This window comes from Panthera onca, chromosome X (assembly GCF_046562875.1).
Source record: "Panthera onca isolate mPanOnc1 chromosome X, mPanOnc1 haplotype 2, whole genome shotgun sequence".
Classification (NCBI taxonomy): Eukaryota; Metazoa; Chordata; class Mammalia; order Carnivora; family Felidae; genus Panthera; species Panthera onca.
Window position 1 is genome coordinate 93858899 of NC_138357.1, and position 18319 is coordinate 93877217.

At 38.4% G+C, this 18319-nt stretch overlaps 2 long non-coding RNA genes across 2 annotated transcripts in view; one reads left to right on the top strand and one right to left on the bottom strand.

Moving 5' to 3' along the window:
- Positions 1-18319, bottom strand: part of LOC145714219 (uncharacterized) — a 189379-nt gene that overhangs the window by 26406 nt on the left and 144654 nt on the right. The window lies entirely within an intron of this gene.
- The window catches only part of LOC145714220 (uncharacterized), a 31235-nt gene that overhangs the window by 268 nt on the left and 12648 nt on the right, over positions 1-18319 (top strand). Inside the window, exons 2-3 of the long non-coding RNA XR_014136810.1 lie at positions 16490-16554; positions 17315-17352. This is a non-coding gene — a long non-coding RNA (uncharacterized LOC145714220). The remainder of the gene's footprint in view (positions 1-16489; positions 16555-17314; positions 17353-18319) is intronic.

Sequence of the window (18319 nt, forward strand, 5' to 3'; positions counted from 1 at the left end):
ATTTCTGATTTCCCTTTTGACCTTTTCTTTGATCTGTCGATTGCTTGGGAGTGTGCTGTTTAATTTCCATATCTTTGATAATTTTCCAGTTTTCCTTCTGCTGTTGACTTATACTGTCATTCCACTGTGGTCAGAAAAGATACTTCCTATCATTTCAGTATTCTTAAGATTGTTGAGACTTGTTTTGTTGCCCTAACATGTGATCTATCCTGAAGAATGTTCCCTGTGCAGAACAGACATTCTGCTGCTGTTTGTTGGAATGTTCTGTATGTGCGTGTTAAGCCCACTTGGTGTATGGTGTTGCTCAAGTCCTCTGTTTCCTTGTTTTCTGTCTGGATATTCCATCCATTACTGAAAGGGAGGCACTAAAATCTACCATTTTTCAAACTGCCATCAATTTCTCCCTTCAGTTCTGTCAATGTTAGCTTCACATAATTAGGTGTTCTGATTTAGATGCATTCATATGTATAATTGTTATATCTTCCTGGTGAGTTGACCCTTTGAATATTATGTAATGTTCTTTGTTTTTTGTGACAGTTTTTGACTTCAAGTTTACTTTCTTTGATACAAGTATAGTCACCTCTACTCTCTTTTGGCTACCATACGTATGGAATATCTTTTTCCATTCTTTCATTTTCAGGTTATGTGTATCCTTAAATCTAAAGGGAGTCTGGTAGAGTCTTCTGGGGAAGATGGGAAAGTAGGCAGACCCTAAGCTTACTTCGTTCCATAGACACAACTAGATAACACCCACATCAATGTAAATATTCCAGAAAATGACCCCAAAACTGGAAGAATAGACTCTCCAGAGCTAAATGTAGAGAAAAGGCCACATTGAAGAGGGTAGGAAGGGTCTAGAGATGCAGTTGGGAGCTAAACAGATCCATGGACCATCTGAGGGAGGGCCACCACTGGTGTGGAGAGAAAGAGCAGACCCTCACACCAAGCACCCCAGGCACAGGGAACCCACGTGAAAACCAGAGGGGAATAATGCCACAAGTTCTTGCAATCAGTGGGGCTTAACACCTGGAAATTTGAAAATCAGTGGGTTCAGCTCTGGGAGAGCTGGGAAGGTGAGAGGAAATTGAGTCTCCACTCTTAAAGAGACAGCACAATGACAGCCCACAGAGATACAGCATAGAAGCAATGGTTTGAAAAATGCCTGGGGTATATGTGAAAGCGAATTGTTGAATAATCTCAGAGCGAGTTTTGGAGGGTCAGGGATCATTGGGAGACTTCTCCAGACACAAAGGAGCTGATGGGCACCATTTCCCTCCTTTACCCCGGCCTAAACAAGCAGACAACCCCAGGAACCAGTGTAGCACCAACATTCACTACCTAACTCGCTAACAGCATGCCCCACCCTGTGTTCCTCTGTGGACCTGACCCCTCCAGCTAGGTCTTGGCTTCAGGTCCTCTCTCAAAGCAGACCTGCACAAACCTTGCTAACACTGTGCACCCCACTCCCAGGTTCAATTGCAGACCTTCCCTCTCCAATAGGTCCTTGGCTGCAGTCTAACCAAACTGGTGCTACAAATCTGGTTGGGTGTGGGCAGTCCCAATAGAGACCAGCACCACTCCAAAGTGACTCCTACCCTGAAGGAAGGGGAAGATAACCACATGCACCAGTCTGACTATAGCCCCAACGGTGGCCTGGGGAAGGAAATCTGGTCTGACTGCAGTCTGCACCCACCAACAAAAGCTTCTCAGGGGATAATACAGGGAAAGTCCCCAGCACTTTGGTGCTACTGCATCTCTAGTAAATGCCTTCTAAACTCAAGCCTAAAGTGGCCCTAGACTGGCCCACTAAAAACACAGAGACCAAACCCTGCCCACAATAGGCAAAGAGAGCCATTGCAGATCAATGAATTGGAAACAAAAGAGGCTAAGTCACAATAGCAGGGCACAGGTAACACACGTAGGAGACACCCTTGAAGTACCAAGTTCTGATGAACAGCAGACATTGCAATGCAGGGCATTCCAGGACCTCTTTTTCATAAGGCCACTATTTTCAAAAGTGGGAGATATAGCTGACTTTCCTAACACAGAAAAAGACACAGAGAGTTAGACAAAATGAGGAGACAGAAGAATATGTCCCAAATGAAAGAACAGGGCAAAATCAAGCAAGAAACTAAACAAAATGGAGATAAAAATTTAAAGTAAGGGTTATAAAGATACTCATTGGACTTGAGAAAAGAGCGGAGGACCTCAGTGAGACCCTCAACAAAGAGACAGAAAACAAAAAAGGACCAATTATAGATAAAGAACTCGAAAACTGAAATTAAAAATACACAAGAGGTAATAAATAGTAGACTAGAGGAAGCAGAGGAACAGATAAGGGACCTAGAGGAAGGAATAATGGAAAACAATCACACTGAACAGGAGAGAAAAACAAAATAATAAAAAATGAAAATAGACTCAGCAACACCATAAAGCATCATAACATATGCATTATAGGGATGGCAGGAGAGGAGAGAAAAAAGGGGGCAAAAATGTATTTGAAGAAGTAATAGCTGAAAACTTCCCAAATCTTGGGAAGGAAACAGAAATCAGGTCCAGGGGCACAGAGAACCCCCAAGAAAATCAACCCAAGGAGGTCCACACCAAGACATATAGTAATTTAAACAGCACAAAGTAGTGATAAAGACAGAATTTTATTTTATTTTATTTTATTTTATTTTATTTTATTTTATTTTATTTTATTTTTTTAATATATGAAATTTATTGTCAAATTGGTTTCCATACAACACCCAGTGCTCATCCCAAAAGGTGCCCTCCTCAATACCCATCACCCACCCTCCCCTCCCTCCCACCCCCCATCAACCCTCAGTTTGTTCTCAGTTTTTAACAGTCTCTTATGCTTTGGCTCTCTCCCACTCTAACCTCTTTTTTTTTTTTTCCTTCCCCTCCCCCATGGGTTTCTGTTACGTTTCTCAGGATCCACATAAGAGTGAAACCATATGGTATCTGTCTTTCTCTGTATGGCTTATTTCACTTAGCATCACACTCTCCAGTTCCATCCACGTTGCTACAAAAGGCCATATTTCATTCTTTCTCATTGCCACGTAGTATTCCATTGTGTATATAAACCACAATTTCTTTATCCATTCATCAGTTGATGGACATTTAGGCTCTTTCCATAATTTGGCTCTTGTTGAGAGTGCTGCTATAAACATTGGGGTACAAGTGCCCCTATGCATCAGTACTCCTGTATCCCTTGGATAAATTCCTAGCAGTGCTATTGCTGGGTCATAAGGTAGGAAAGACAGAATTTTAAAAGCAGCAAGAGAAAAGAAAACAGTTACATAAAGGGAAACGCTGTAAGGCTATCAATTTGATTTTTTAGCAGAAATCTTGTAAGCCAGAAGGGACTGACATAATATATTCAAAGTGCTGAAACAACAACAAAAACCTGCAGCCAAGAATACTCTGTTCAGCAAGGGTATCATTTGGAATAGAAGGAGAGATAAAGAGTTTCCCAGACAAGGGTAAAGGAATTCATGACCACCAAATCAGTCATACAAGAAATGTTAAAGGTAACTGTTCGAGTGGAAAGGAAAGGCCATAAGCAGGAATAATAAAATTAGGATGCACAAAAGCAGTAAAATTAATTATGTCTATAAAAAGATGTAAAGTATGACACCACATACCTAAAATGTGGGGTGGAGAGGAGTAAAGCATGGGTTCAAATTTAAGTGACCATCAACTTAATACAGACTTCTATAAGCATAAGATGTTATATACAAACCTAATGGTAACCACAAGTCAAAAACCAGTAACAGATATGCCAAAACATAAAGAGAAAGGAATCCAAGATTATCACTAAAGAAATCCAGCAAACTATGACAGAAATGAGCAAGAGAAGAATAGAGAATAACTACAAAAACAACCATAAAACAAGGAACAGAATGGCAATAAGTACATATCTATCAATAATTAACATTACTCAGCCATAAAAATTAATGAAATCTTGCTATTTGCAACAACACGGATGGATCTAGAGTATATAATATTAAGTGAAATAAGTCAGTCCAAGAAGGAGAAACACCACATGATTTCACTCATATATGGAATATAAGAAACAAAACAAGTGAGCAAAGAAAAAAAAGAGACAAGCCAAAAAACAGACTCTTAACTATAGAGAACAAACTGATGGTTACCAGAGGAGAGGGGTTTCAGAGGATGGGTGAAATAAGTGAGGAGGATTAACACTGTTCATCATGATGAGCACTGTATAATGTATAGTATCGTTTACTTTTTTTTATGTTTATTTTATTTTTGAGAGAGAGAGAGAGAGAGCGCAAGCAGGGGAGGGGCAGAGAGTGAGAGAGACACAGGATCCAAAGCAGGCTCCAGGCTCTGAGCTGTCAGCACAGAGCTCCGTGGTGGGCCGGAACCCAAGAACTGTAAGATCGTGACCTGAGCCGAAGTTGATGCTCAACCGAGCCACCCAGGTGCCCCTGTATAGAATTGTTGAATTGCTATATTGTACATCTGAAACTAATATAAGACTGTATGTTAACTACACTGAAATTAAGATAAAAAAATAAAAAAATACAAAATAAAGTGAGTTTGGAAGACAACATATAGTTGGATCTTTTTATCCATTTAGCCACTCCATGTCTTTAGATTGGGGGAGTTTAATCCATTTACATTTAAAGTGGTTATTGATAGGGAAGGACTTACTACTGCCATTTTCATCATTGTTTACTGTTTATCTTGTAGTTCTTTTGTCCCTCTTATGTTTTGTTGCTTGCTGTCTTCCTTCGTGTTTCATTAATTGTTTTGTTGTTTTTTGTTTTGTTTGTTTTTGTTTTTTGGTCATGACATGGTTTGATTCCTTTCTTATTTTCTTTTGTCCCTTCTATAGGTATTTTCTGTCTGGTTACCATGGGACTTACCTAAAACATCTTATAGTGACAACAATCTATTTTAAGCTGATAACAATTTTAATCACATAAAAAAATTCTACACTTCTACTTCTCTCCCCTCTACTTTATGTTATAGATGTTAGAAATTATATCTTTTATATTGTGCATCCAATAACGTTTTTATAATTATAGTTATTTTTTATACTTTGTCTTTTAAGTTCTACACCAGAATTTAAAGTGATTTATATACTATAGAGTATTTTAGTATTCTGTACTTATTTATATAGTTACTCTTACACTAGTGAGCTTTATACTTTCATATGTTTTTGTGTTGCTGTTTGATGTGTTTTCATTTCAACCTGAAGGACTCTCTTTAGCATTTTTTTATTAAAGTTTTTTTTTTAATGTTTTTATTTATTTTTGAGACAGAGAGAGACAGAGCACGAGCAGGGGAGGGGCAGGGAGAGAGGGAGACACAGAATCCGAAGCAGGCTCCAGGCTCTGAGCTGTCAGCACAGAGCCCAACACGGGACTCAGACTCACAGACTGTGAGATCCTGACCCAAGCCGAGCCCGAAGTCAGAGGCCCAAATGACTGGGTCACCCAGGTGTCCCTCTTTAGCATTTCTTATAAGGCTGGTCTAATGCTGATGAACTCCCACAGCTTTTGTTTACCTGGGAAAGCCTTTTTCTCTTCTTCATTTTATTTTTTTTAAGTAGCCTCCATGCCCAGAATGGAGCCCAATGTGGGGCTTGAACTCACAACCCTGAGATCGAGACCTGAGCTGAAATCAAGAGTCAGACGCTTAACCAACTGAGCCACCCAGTTGCCCCTCTCCTTCATTTTTGATGGGACAATTTTGATGGATACAGTATTTATGGCTGGCAGTTTTTTATAGTGCTTCAAATATACCCCTTCTGACCTGCAAGGTTCCTGGTGAAGAAAAAATCTGCTTATAGTCTTATGAGGGTTTCCTTGAGTATGATGAGTCACTTTTATTTTGCTGCTTTCAAAATTCTCTTTGACTTTTGACAATTTGATTATAATGTATCCATTAGGATTCTTGAATGTGGATGCCATTTCCTCCCCCAAATTTGAGGAGTTTTCAGCCATCACTTCTTAAATAAGCTTTCTTTTCCTTTCTCTCTCTTCTTCTCCTCAGTTATTGCATTCTTCACCTCCAAAATTCTGGTTGGTTCTTTTTAATATTTTCTATCTCTTTGCTGCACTCATTTTGTTCATGCATACTTTTCCTGAGCTCACTGTGCAGTTTTATGATGGTTATTTTGAATTCTTTGTCAGGTAATTCATGTACCTCCATTTCTTCAGAGTTGATTTATGGAGATTTATTTTGTCCCTTTGATTGGGCCATTTCCCCTTGTTTCTTGATGTCCTTGTAACTTTGTGTTGGTTATCTGTTGATACTTGAAAAAACAGCCACCCCTCTCTCCCAGGCTCAGGCTGGCTTAGTACAGGGAAAGACCTTCACCAATCAGCCCAGCTAGAGATCCTGGGGGCCTCTCAAACATTTTCTGTGGATGTGTCTTCTCTAGACTTGTGCACGTAGATTTTGAATTAAGGGGATTTGCTTGTTTCTTTCATTCAAAACCTCATAATCTCTTGCTTACTCTGGAGTCTGCTGTACTGTGAGTCCTCTGAAACAGCAGCATGCTGCCTGGCTTTTGATTTTCCAGTGGCCCTTAAGGCATCTAGGGTATGTCAGGTCCTGTCAGTGCCCCAAGCTGTGCTAGACAGAAACCAATCCTTTGGGTAGCCCCCTCAATAAGCCAGGATGTTGGACGCATACTCCATTCTTCTCCTCTCCCAAGGAAGAGGCTGTCAACTTGTATCAGTGTCTTTCTCCTGTACCATGGGCCCTCTGAAGCAGCAGCAGCTGCACCGATCTTTTTTGTTCTCAGCAGCTCTCACGCATCTAGAGTATGCTGGGTCCCATCCACGGTCTGAGACAAAAACCGGTCCCTTGGACAGCCCCCTGAAAAGCTGGAATGTTGGACACATGCTCCACTGTTCACTTTCCCCTTGAGGGAGAGGCCGCCAGGCTGTCTTAGCCTGTGTCTGTTGTACCGCAGGTTCTCAGAAGCAGCAGCAGGCGGCCTGGCTCTCTTTTGTTCTCAGCGGGCCCCCAGCTATTTAAAGTATGCTGGGTCTTGTCAGCGCTCAGAGGCAGGCAAGACAGAAGCCAGTCCCTCAGGTAGTCCCCTTGAAAAGTCAGAATGTTGAATGTATAGTCCAGCCTTCTCTTTCCCTACCCAGGGAGATATACCAGGAGTCGGGACTAGGGTAAGAGGGTCACAAAATTTCCTAGCACTTTTGATGTAGCTGATTTCATGCTTGCCTGGGGTACAGAAGCCTTTTAACTGGTTTCTGGATTTCTCATAAAGAGAATTCATTCCTGTACTGCCGTTGGTGTCTCTGTGGGAGGAAGGATGGTCTGGGCATCCTATTCTGCCATTTTGCTTACATCACTCTGCATCAGCTTTTGGGACAAGGCCACTCCCTTTCTCAGTAGCTCCCAGAAGATAACTGAGTATGGTGGCGGTATCAGGCTCTTACCACGACTGTGCAATGTGGAACTCCTATAATGGGTAACCTTTGCTTTGGAGCTCCCCCTTGTATTGGCTAAGACTGCCAGATCTGCACTGTAGTCTGAAGCTAGCTAGCCCTTTCTAACCTGCATTCTCCCCCTTTCATCTTTTTTTTTTTTTGGTAAAGTTTATTCATTTATTTTGAGAGAGAGAGAGAGGGAGGGAGGGAGAGGCAGACAGTGAAGGAGAGGGAGAGAATCTCCAGCAGGCTCCACACTGTCAGTACAGAGCCCGATTTGGGGTTTGAACTCATGAACCCGTGAGATCATGACCTGAGCTGAAATCAAGAGCGGAGGCTCAGCTGACTGAGCCACCCAGGTGTCCCTCTCAATGAAGCTTTAAATGGCTTAATTAGTAATGCTGTTCCAGAGGCATTGATATTGTAGACTATTTGTAGCTTGTCTAATCATCTTCCATCTGCCCACAGATCCATGACATTTACCATGTAACCACTGCAGCATCTCCTTGTGCTGGCATAAGCAATATTTTATAGTATAAACTCTATAATAATGGCTGACAACATGCCAGAGTTTAACAAACAATCTAAACTTTACATGGAATGGCACCAGCATTCTTGTCTTTGTTTTGCCATCATTACTGTTGTTAGCTCAATTTAAAATTTCATTTTCTTTCAGGAGCCACGTTAAAAGAAGCTACACACTGGCAAACGTTTGGCCACTTTGAATTTTTTAAATTATTTTCCTTTTTATGTTGTCATACAAGTAAAATAAACTTTTTTCTTTGATATATACGCCTATGAATTTTAAAGCATATATAGATTTGTGTAACTACCACAACAATCAGGATATCGAATAGTTCCATCAATCCCCAAACTCCCTCATGCTGCTGTTGATTTGTTTTCTGTCTCTATAATTTTGTATTTTTGAGAATGCCATATAGGTGAAATCATACATACAGTATGTAACTTTTTGGGACTGACTTCTTTCACTCAGCATAATGCCTTTGAGAGTCATCCAAATTGTTCTATGTAACCATAGTTTCTTCCTTGTTATTGCTAAGTAGAATTTCATTATTATGGATGATGTGTCACATGGAGTTAATCTATTCACCAACGGAAGGATATTTGGATTGCTTCCAGTTTGGGGCAAAAGGAATAGAGGGGATTATAAAAGTTAATGTACAAAAGTTTTCGTGTGAGCATAAGTTTTCATTTCTCTAGGGCAGAGGTTGGCAAACATTTTCTGTAAAGTGCCAGATACTAAATACCTTAGGTTTTGTGGGCCACTTATAGTCTCTGTAACATATTCTTAAAACAAACAAACAAACAACAAACAACTCTTTAAAATTATAAAAAGCATTCTCGGGGCGCCTGGGTAGCTCAGTTGGTTAAGCGTCTGACTCTTGGTTTTGGCTCAGGTCACGGTCTCACGGTTTTGCGGGTTCGAGCTCCACATCGGGCTCTGCGTTGGCAGCGTGGAGCCTGCTTGGGATTCTGTCTCCCCCTCTCTCTACCGCTCCCCTGCTTGTGCTGTCTCTGTCTCTCTCAAAATAAATAAATCAACTTAAAAAAGAAAAAAGAATTTAAAATTATAAGAAGCATTCTTAGCCTGCAGACAGGCAAAAGCAGATCACTGGCCTGATTTGACCTGCTTGCCTCAGTTTGGTGACCCCTGCTCTAGGGCAAATATTTAGAACTCGGATTGTTGGGATTTGTAGTAAGTATATGTTTAAATTTATAAGAAACTGTTTTCCAGAGTGACCATACTATTTTGCATTCCTACTCTGTGCATGAACGTTCCAAGTGCTCTACTTCCTTGGCAGCACCTGGTATTGTCAGTATTTGTTTTGTTTTGTGTTTTATTATTCTAATAGATGTATGGTAGTATCTCACTGGGATTTTGTTCTGCATTTCTTTAATAGTTAATGATGTGGAGTATCTTTTCATGGTGAAAGTTTATGTCTTTTCTCCTTTTGCCAACTTATTGTTTTGTTTCCGTTAACCTTTGAGAGTTCTTTATGTATTCTAGATACAAATCCTTTGTCAGGTTCGTGGTTTGCAAATACTTCCCCCCCAGGCTATAGGTTTATTCTCTCAATAGGGTCTTTCACAGAGAAAAAGTTTTAATTTTGATGAGGCTCAATTTATCAATTTTTTTCTTTTATGGATCATGCTTACGTGTCAAGACTAAGCATTCTCTGCCTAGCCCTAGGTCCCAAAGGTTTTCTCCTACTTTTTTCTTAATGTTTTATAGTTATGATTTGCATTGAAGTCCTGTTTCATCTTGAGTTAGTTTTTGTGTAAGACGTGAGATGTAGATTGAGATTCTCCTTTTTCTCCCTGAGGATGTGCAATTGCTTCAGCTTCATGTTGAAAAGGTAACTTTCACTCTAGTGGATTGCTTTTGCATCTTTGTTGAAAATCAGTTGTACATATTTCTGTGAATATATTTCTGGATTCTCTATTCTGTTCCACTGATCTATGTGTTTATTTGTTTATTAAAAAAATTTTTAATGTTTATTTTTGAGAGAGACAGAGAGAGCACGAGCAGGTGAGGGGTATAGAGAGAGGGGCACAGAGAATCTGAAGCAGGCTCTGTGCTGACAGCAATGAGCCTGATGTGGGGCTCAAACTCACGACCATGAGATCATGACCTGAACTGAAGTCAGACACTCATCTGACTGAGCCACCCAGGTACCCCTGCTCTCATCTTTATAATTTCTTTCCTTCTGCTTGCTTTGTGTTTCTTTTGCTTTTTTTTCTAGGTTGTTTTGTTTTGTTTTTAGGGTGAAAAATTAGATTATTGATTTCAGTTCTTTCTTTTCTAATATCAACATTTGATACCACTAATATCCTTCTAGGTACTTCTTCAGTTGTATCCCACTAATTTTGAAGTGTTATAGTTCCATTTTTGTTCAGTTCAAAATATTGTCTAATTTTTTTGAGATCCATGAATTATTTAGGGATATATGTTTAATTTCCAATTGGAGACACAGAACATACTTTCTGATTTCAATTCTTTCCAATGTACTGAGGTTTTTTTATGACCCTGGATATGGTCTATCTGGATAAATGTTCCATGTGCACTTGAACATATTCTGCTCTTGTTTGGGGGGGTGTTATATAAATATTAGATGTAGTTGATTGATGGTGTTGTTCACTTTTATATCTTTGCTGATTTCTTCTAGTTCTATTGATTTCTGAGAGCAGAGTATTGAAATCTCCAAATATAATTGTGAGATTTTCCCTTTTTTGTTCTCTAAGTGTTTGCTTAATGTATTTTCAGACTTCGTTTTTTTTTTTTATTGGTGTGTGTAGACCATTTACATTTAGTGCTGTTATTGATATGCTTGCATTTATGTTTACTATTTTATTATCAGATGTTCGTTCTGTTTTTTTTGTTATTCTGTTTCTATTTCTTGCCTTCTTTTGCATTCTCTGAACATCTTTTTCACTTCATTTTAATTTATCCATTAGGTTTTTCAGCTATCTCTTTACATAGCTTGTGTTGGTTTGGTGGTTGCTCTTAGGATTACAATATACATACTTACCTTTTCACACTCTACTTTGAATTAATATTATACCGCTTCAAGTAGAATGTAGAAACCTTACCACCACATAGGTCCCTTTACCCTCATCCCCTTATGTTATACTTGTCTTATATCAACATACACTGAAAACCCGATCAAACAATTATACAGTTCTTGCTTTGAATCGTTAAACACATTTTAAATTATTTGAGAGAAGATTGGCCTATTTTGCTTACCCAGATATTTACTATTTCTATTGCTCTTCCTTCAGACCTGATGGTCCAAATTTCCTTCTCTTATTATTCCTCTTCTATCTGAAAAACTCTAATTCTTTTAGAGCAGGCATGCTGGCAACGATTTCTTTTAGTTTGTCTGAGAATGTCAGTTTCACCTTGATTCCTGAGGGATATTTTCACTGGATACAAAATTCTTCTTTTTAAAGTTTTATTTATTTAACTAATCTCTACACCCACGTGGGGCTCAAACTCATGACCCTGAGATCAAGAATCGTACCCTCTGACTCAGTCAGCCAGGTGCCCCTGGATATAAAAATCTGTGTTGACTTTTTTCAACACAAAATCTTTGTGCCACTTCCTTCTTATCTCCATGGTTTCTGATAAGAAATCTGCAGTCATTCAAAGAGTTGTTCCCCTATAGCTAATACACTGTTTTACTCTGCTTTCAAGATCCTTTCTTCGTCTTTAGTTTTTAACAGTTTGGTTATGATGTATCTAGGTATGGATTTCTTTTTGTTTATCTTTCTTCAGATTAATCAATTAGTCTCCAGTCACTATTTCTTCAATTACTTTTTTTCAGTACCACACTTTTTCTCCTTTCCTTTTAGAACTCAGATGACATGAATGTTTGCCCTTTTATTACTGTCCCACATTTCTTGAGGCTCTGTTCATTTTTTTCAATTTTTGTTTTCTTGGCTGTTCAGTTTGAGCACATTTGATATACATTTAAATTAAATACTGATATACATTTAAGTTTAATAATACTTTCCTCTGTCATCATTGTTCTACTACTGAACTCATCTCGTGAGTTTTTTTTTTAATGTTTATTTATTTATTTTGAGAGAGAGAGAACATAAGTGAGGGCAGGGAAGAGAGAGAGGGAGAGAGAGAAAACCTAGATTATCTTATACCTTGAAGGGCTTTACACTGAACCAAGAAAATATTCTGCTGCTCAACATTGTCCTTTCTGCCTTCCACAAAGTGGTGGTCTAGGGAAATAAATCATCATTGAAATTTTATTAATAATAAAAAGGAAGCAATATAGGAACTGTACAAAAATATCCTCAAGAATATAGGAGCAAGACCAAGAGAAGACCAAAGGGCACACATCGGAGATAATTTGCCAGGGAAAAAAATGAAAATCATGACCAAAGATTTATATAGGAATACAAAAAACTACATAAAAGCACAATATGTGAATAAGGAACTTAAACACAGATAAACAGCTCAAGGAAAAAAAATAAGATAAAAGAAATAAGAAATAAGCTAGCAGGGCTCAGGAAAGAAATGGAGAAGATATATAAAGGAGAAATGAAGGTCATCTTATAAACATCAAAAAAAGAAAGAGATTATTGGGGGTAAAAGCCATGGGCATGAAAGGTAGACTTGAGAAAAGTGAACAAAATGAATGAGAATATAACAAGTAGTTTTAGAAGTTTAAAAGGATTAAAGAGAAGGGGCACCTGGGTGGCTCAGTTGGTTAAGCATCTAACTCTTGATTTCGACTCAGGTCATGATGTCATGGTTTATGGGACTGAGCTCCACATTGGGCTCTGCATTGAATGGGGAGCCTGCTTGGGATTCTCTCTCTCCCTCTCTCTCTGCCCCTTCCCCACTCTCTCCTTCTCTCTCAAAATAAATAAACTTAAAAAATTTTTAAATAAAAGGATTAAAGAGAAAATGACATATATAAAGAACAAAGACCTACCTCATGTATGATTGGTGTTTCTGAATAAGAGAATAGATTAAATGGAACAGTAATATCAACAAAAATGTTCAAATATAAAATTCAAGAGTGTTTCCAGAAATAAGACTTGAATTTTAGCTTGAAAGAATAAACCTATCCCAGGTAAAATTGAAATAAAATAGCTACCTTCAACACATATCCTGACAAAGTTAACGGATTTCAGAAATAAAGAGAGAATCCCACGAGAACCCTTGCAAATAAACCAAGTCACTCGTGAATGGGAAAAAATTCATCTGGCTTCCAGCCCCTCTATAATAGCATCCAACATTAGAGGATGGAGGAGTAATGCCTACCAAGTCTTCGGAGAAAGAGAATGTGTGGTGAGCAGACCGCCATCCAACTATAATGGCACAGATGGCTTTATATTTCTCAAGAGTCTTTCTTGAAGACAGAACTGTCTGATAAATTTCTACCAACAGATATAACAATAAAAATGACTAGGAGTGATCAATGGGTCCATTAAAGGCTAAAATGACTACAGAAAGAGAACAGCATATACATCTTATATACACTGAGATGATATAAATAGAAGTCATAATATAGCCAACCAAATTCTGGATATCCTAGAGGTGAGGAAACATGGAGGTAGTATAAGTATGCCAATTTCTTCATCTTTCAAGAATTATTTAAAGCCAATAATAGAGATATAAGTATTTTTCTCTGAAGGTGTAAATTCACTTTAAGAAACTCATGGATAGAGATTAATACATTTATTTATTTATAACATTTGTCTATTATTATTATTTTTTAATGTTTATTTACTTTTGAAGGAGAGAGAGACAGAGCGTGAGTGGGGGAGGGGCAGAGAGAGAGGGAGACACAGAATCTGAAGCGGGCTCCAGGCTCTGAGCTGTCAGCGCAGAGCCTGACACAGGGCTTGAACTCACAAGCCATGAGATCATGCCCAGAGTGGAAGTCAGATGCTCAACCAACTGAGCCATCTAGGCACCCTTAACATTTAGTTTTTAAATAATTTTAGATTTCCAGAAGAGTAGCAGAGATAGTACAGAATATTCCTGTATACTCTTCACTCAGTTTCTCTAATGTTAATATCTTATATAACCATTGCTATGGTACCAATGTTTGTGTCCCCTCAAAATTTATATGTTGAAATCCTAATCCCCAAAGGTGATGGTATTTGGAGGTGGAGACTTTGGGAGGTGTTTAAGTCATGACAGTGGAGCTCTCATGAATGGGATTAGTGCCATATAAAAGAGGTTCCAGAGAGATCCCTATCCCCCTCCAGCATGTGAGGACATAATGAGAAGACACCAACTATGACCTTGGAAGAAGGCCTTCATTTGACCATGCTGGCACCTTGATCTTGGATTTCCAGCCTCCAGAACTGCGGGACATAAATTTCTGTTGCTTGTAAGCCACCTAGTCTGGTATTTTGTTATAGGAGCCCAAATGGGCTAAGACGACATTGGTACATTTATCAAAAGTAAGAAATGAACACTGGTACAATACTTTCAACTACACTCCAGACATTATTTGGATTTCCCTTTTTCTCTTTCAAGATCTGATTCAGGTGATACCATCTTGCATTTAGTCATTATGTCTCTTTAGTCTACACTCTGTGACTTTTTCTTGGTTTTTCCTTGTCTTTTAAGGAGATCAAGAGTCGCAGGCTCTACCTACTGAGCCATCCAGGTTCCCCTAAAAACCTTTTATTATCGAAAATTTTAAACATACACAAAAGTAGAAATGATCATATAATGAACACCCTTGTACTCATCACTAAGCTTCAACAGTTTTCAATATTTTGCCAATCTTTTTCTATTTAACCACCTTCAAAGTCCCTCAATTCTCCCAAAGATATCAGATATCATTTTCAGTTAGTTTGTTCACATTGGGATCCAAGCAAGCTTTATATATTCTTTTGGTTATTGTAGATCGTAAGTTTCTTTTATTCTCTAACAGCTCCACTCCCTTTTCTCCCACACCATTGATTTATTGGACAAACTGGATCATTTATCCTGTAGGATATATTATATTCTGGATTTGGTTCATTGCTTCTGCAGGGTGTCATTGAACTCAATCTCTGTTCCCTGTGTTTTCTGTTCGGTATTTATATAGAGCAATTTGATTAGATTAGTGGGGGTTTTTTGTAGGCAGAATATGTAACAGGTGAGACTACATACCTCCCCTCACAACATATCAAGGGGCAGATAATGTGTGTTGTCTCTTAATTAGTAAGATCAGGTGACGTCAGCCTGATTCATCCATTTTAAAGTTTCCTATCAATCTTTCCCCTAATGGTTTTTAGCAGCCATTGATGATCATCACTAAGATCCATCATTTTATTAAGACCTGAAAAATGGTAATATCTTGTTTTATCATTATTCTGCATATTATCTGGGATTCTCCTAAAAAGAAGAAGATTCTTCATCAACTATCTGGTTATGGAAAAATTCAATTAATGTACAGGAAAGGCAGATACGTGTTTGATTCTTTCTCTTATTTTAAAAACCACTTTTTCAAAACAATGAATTGGTGCTCTAGCTCCAATGATGACAAATAAGCTTTCTGGGTTTTTGTTTCATTTTTTCCTACCATTGTGAACTCATAAATTTAAGAAATTGATGCTTATCAATCAATGCAATGTTTATTCATTTTGATACCCAAATTATCTCATCTTAAACCAGAGGGAGTGCCTTCAAGTTGGTTCCTGTGTCCTTTTGACAAACCCCAGTAGTCACTGATAGTTCCTTTGCTTACTTCATACGCTTCTAACTCTAAGTGGAATCTGCCATCTCTCTAAGGAGCCCTATTTCTTTTAGGTGAAAATGGTATTTAGAGGCCACCATTTTGGTACTAGTGTGTTCATGCTCCTGAGTCATCATTGTATCTAAGTCTCTGTCAGTGTACAAAGCTAAGAGATACAATTAAAAAAAAAAAAATCCTAGGGGTGCCTGGGTGGCTCAGTCCATTAAGCATCCAACTTCGGCTCAGGTCATGATCTCACAGTATGTGGGTTCAAGCCCCACGTCGGGCTCTGTGCTGACAGCTCAGAGCCTGGAGCCTGCTTCGGATTCTGGGTCTCCCTCTCTCTCTTTCCCTCCCCTGCTCGCACTCTGTCTCTCTCTTTCAAAAATAAGTAAAACAATACAAAAAGAATAAAAAATAAAATAACCTAAGTCATGAGTTTATATTGATATTTCCAATATGAATTTATGATTAAACTGTATAATTTATTTGATTTTATACTAGCATCTCTCTTTTATCTTTGGTGGAAAAATCCTTATTTTTAACAACATTATCATAATTATTAGGCTTCTCCTGTGTGTGTGAGAGAAAATAGTAATACTAATATCACTAAGACTACTAAAAGCAGTTTAAGATTTTTTTAAGAGCACTTTGCCCTAAGGGTATATTCCACTGGGTTTGTGTCATTAAAACACTGTATTTTAAAGCAATTTGAATAAATTATTTCTCACTGTGAGAGAATGCCACCATCTGATGCATGAGTGCTTCTAATTGGTATAACCCAAATTACATCCAAAACCCCGGCAGCAAAGGAGCCTTTTATCTTTCCAGACGGTGCACACTGAAATGGGTGTTGAACAAGTCAGTCTGACACATCTGCCTTTATAAGGCTATAGGTAAGTGCTTCAAAGTTATGTGCTAAAAGGTTAGTGGGGTAGAGGTTAGTTGGGTAGAGGATCAGGAAGTGTAGTGATCATTTAGAATACCTGCTTGGGGGAGGTGAGGGGAAATGCACTCAAAGAAGCATAGATTTCCAATCAGTGTTCAGGACCCATCTGAGACAAGAGTCTGCATTCCTAATGGCCTTGTGTGCGTGATGGCATCTGGCAGCCCAGGTAAGAGCTTGAGAGGAGAGTGGGCTTTGCAGTGGTGGGAGGATAAAAGAACAGGGGGCTCAGGATGCTAAGGTGCTGGCAACAGAGAAACTGATGTGATACACCATGAAGCTCTAGAAAAGAGAGGATGTTAAAAGAGACAGAAAAATAATGATAAGCGCTTGCAATAAGCCAGGCACTGTCCTAAGCACTTTACATATGCTAATTCACTGAAACCTTACAACATGTTAAGGCAAGTATTGTTATTATCATCCCCATTTTACAGGTAAGGAAACTGAGACCCTGAGAAGTTAATTTGAACAAGGTACACATATAGTAAATGGCAGAATTAGAATTTAAACCTAGAAGACTGGCTCCACAGAAGGGAGCAGTAAGACGTGCTTAACCTGGCAAAAATTATAAAAGCTGTAATACCTATAACTGGTGGGGATATAGATTAAAAAGTGCTCTTGCACATTGCTGGTGGACATTGGAGTATTACAGTCATTTTAGAAACGAATCTGGTAACAACTGTTAATATTAATATATTTCATTTCCCCAGCAACTCTGCTCCCGGGAATCTATTCCATAGGAATGAAGGTACTAGTAAGTAAGGACATGTGTAAAAGGATGTTTTATCGCAGCATTGCTCATAGTTGCAAAACAAAACAAAACAAAACAAAACTGGACGCCAAGTGAAAGCCTGCCAATAGGAGAATGGCTGAATGAATGATAATATGTCCATACCACAAAAGTTATGCAGCCATTAAGAAGGTTCCATTGGGGCTATACCAGGTGACATGGGTGAGTTCCATGAAGTATTGTGAATTGAAAAAAAAAAAAAAAATCAAAAGCCAAAATTGCTAACACAAGAACTGGAATAAATTTGAATATGATCATTTTGCAATCTCTAATAAGTTAATCTAAGCATCAATCATCATGGCTACTAACATCACAAAAATTGTCAATGAGGTTTTTGTGCTTCCTGAGGGAAGAATATATCATTATCTGTCTATGAAGTAGTAATAAAAGTTGGACTTGAATTTGACTAAGCCTCTGGAGCCAACTATAAGCTTATAGCAAATAGAAGAGGGCACATTAAATTAGACTATGGGAATACAATCACTGAAATCATGACTGTGGGATATGCTACAGGACAAATGTCCCGTTTTCTTCAAGAAATAAAGAAAAAGTGATGGAATGGGAAGCTATAGATCTAAAAGGGAATCAAAAGACATCAAACAAATTGTTTTTTAAAAAGTCATGTATGATGTTTACTGGACAATTGGAAGTCTGACACTGATTGGATATTAGGATTTTATTTATTACTTTTGTTAATGGTTTTGTGGCTTAAAAGAATTCTTATCTTGGGGTGCCTGGGTGGCTCAGTTGGTTCACTTAGCTGACTCTTGATTTTGGCTTATGTCATGATCTTGCAAAGCCTGCTTGGGATTCTCTCTCTCCCTCTCTGTATACCCCTCCCCTGTTCACACTCTTTGTCTCTCAAAATAAATAAATAAACTTAATAATAATAATAATAAAAGAACCCTTATATTTTAGAGATGCA